This window comes from Myotis daubentonii, chromosome X, assembly GCF_963259705.1.
Source record: "Myotis daubentonii chromosome X, mMyoDau2.1, whole genome shotgun sequence".
NCBI classification, from domain to species: domain Eukaryota; kingdom Metazoa; phylum Chordata; class Mammalia; order Chiroptera; family Vespertilionidae; genus Myotis; species Myotis daubentonii.
This window is the reverse complement of record NC_081861.1, coordinates 103,724,613-103,727,173: the sequence shown is the minus strand read 5'-3', so window position 1 is coordinate 103,727,173 and position 2,561 is coordinate 103,724,613.

The window sequence follows — 2,561 nt, the reverse complement described above, 5'->3', positions numbered from 1 at the left end:
TCCTTTCACTTTCAGTCTGTGTGAGTCCCTTCTAATGAGGTGGGTTTCTTGTAGACAGCAGATGTATGGGTCATGTTTTTTTATCCATTCAGCCACTCGATGTCTTTTGGTTGGAGCATTTAGTCCATTTACATTTAAAGTTATTATTGAAAGGTACTTGTTTGTAGCCATTTCTTTTTTTGTGTGTGTTTGGCTGTTTTCTTTCTGAGCTTTTTATTTCTTCTTTTTATACCAGTCCCTTTAGCATTCCTTGCATTGCTGGCTTGGTGGTGACAAACTCCCTTAGCCTTTTTTTGTCTGTGAAGCTTCTTATTTCCCCTTCAAGTTTGAATGATAGCCTTGCTGGATAGAGTATTCTTGGATTCAGTCCTTTGCTTTGCATCACTTTGTAAATTTCAGTCCATTCTTTTCTGGCCTGATGTGTTTCTGTTGAGAAATCATTTGACAGTCTAATGGGAGATCCCTTGTATGTAACTTTCCGTCTCTCTCTTGCAGCCTGTAAGATTCTCTCTTTGTCCTGAACATTTGCCATGGTGATTATGATGTGTCTTGGTGTGGGTCTTTTCGGGTTCACCTTGTTTGGGACTCTCTGGGCTTGTGTGACTTTTTTCTTCCCCACCTCAGGAAAGTTTTCTGATATTATTTCTTCCAGTAGGTTTTCTAATCCTTGTTCATCCTTCTGTTGTTCTGGTACTCCTATTATTCGTATGTTGTTTCGTTTCATGTTGTCCCAAAGCTCCCTTAGGCTCTCCTCCTGTCTTTTAATTTTTTTCTCCAATTGCAGTACATTTTGGGTGTGTTTTGCTTCCTTGTCTTCTAATTCACTAATTCGGTCCTCCGCTTCTCCTAGTCTACTGTTGATACTTTCAATGGAGTTTTTCATTGTAGCTATATCACTCTTCATTTCTTCTTGGGTCTTACTTAGGTTGTTGATTTTTTCATCTGTTTCTTCTAGCTTCTTCCATATGTTATCGATTTTTTCATCTGTTTCTTCTTGCTTCTTGTAGAGGTTGTCGATTTTTTCCTCCATCCGGTTTATGCACTCTAGGACCCTTATTCTGAATTCTTTATCTGTCATGTTGCATGCTTCTGTATTACTTAGCTGCTTTTCTGGAGAGTCCTCCTTCTCTTTCCTTTGGGGGTTTCTTTGTCTACCCATGTTTGATCTCACTGACATATCTAGATGTTGAGTCGTTCAGTGGTTGCTCCCTGGGTGGCATTGACTCCTTGGTCTGTGGTTGCTCTTCGGGCGGTTGCGGTAGCTGCTGCTCTTCAGTTGGCAGCAGCTCCTCTGGTGGGTGCTGTTCACAGCTGTGGTGGCTCTTCTGGCTGGTGGGGCGAGGTTTCACGTACAGCTGCTGTTCCTCAGCAGAGGATGTGGTGCTCAGGAGGTTGCTGTTGCTTGGATCTGCTGCATTGATTTAAAGGCACAAAATACAACACAACAAGGCACCACGTACCAGGCACTATACACAAATATATTCACGATATTAGTAACTCCAAATAAAGGTGACCATCTGAATTAAGAGAATTAGGGGATAAGGAAGAGGGAAGAGAAAAAGATAAAAGAAAAAAAAAGAAAAGAAAAGTAGGGACCAAAAAAAGGAGTGCAAAAATGAAATCAGGAAAAAGGAGGGGGGAAAATAAAAGCGAGAAAAGAAAAGAAAAAAAAAAAAGAGCGAAAAGAGAGAATGAAGTGGAAGAGGGGAAGAGACTTTTTATATGAGGAGAATATTCCTATAGAACAGCCATTAATCCCAACAAATTCCAGCAACAGCTCCCTGGATATGAATGCAAACTAGAAACAACCAATAATATAACAATGAAAATATAATGGAGAACACTAATCCCAAAATAAAATAAAGAGAAAATAAAATGGCACTTTAAAAAATGGTAAAATGGTAGCAGTAATAATACTGGTTAAAAAATAAGAAGGTAGTAATTAAAAGGGTAAAATCAGGTGATGGAAAAAGAAAAAAAAAAGAACAGAAAAAAAATTTAAAAAAAATTGATTTCTTAGTTAAAAAGTGAAAAAAGAAAAAAAAAATTCAGCAGTGAAGGTCCTTCGGTTCTTCTATTCTTCAGTGTGGCTCGCCTTAGACCTTCCAGGTATTCAGGAGAGTGTTGAGTTTCCCTGCGATATACTGTTCCTCTGTGTTGTGAACCACAGTCCTTATTTTAAAGCAGGTCGCATTTATTTCCCAGACTGCCTTATTTTGTGTTTAGCAAAGAGTCAGTTTGTGGGTCAGCCTCTGGGTGGCAGTGTTCTGGGGTTGGCCTCTGAGGCTATAGGGCCTCTCTTTCCAGTGGAAGTTCACTGCCCAGAGCTGACTGCGTAATAGTTAGTTACCGGCGCTATGTTGTTGCTGGGATTGAAAATCCCTCTATAGGCCAGACCCTGTTAACTCCCAGGGACTGATAAGGTTATTTTAATCCTTGATCTTGTACAGGGTGGAATCTGGGTGTGGCTGTGCTCCTTGCCTGGGGGCCGGGGGGAGGAGTCTCACTCTCTGGAGAGAATGGCTGCCCCAGTCTTGGGCTCAGGGGTGTCTCAGCACTCA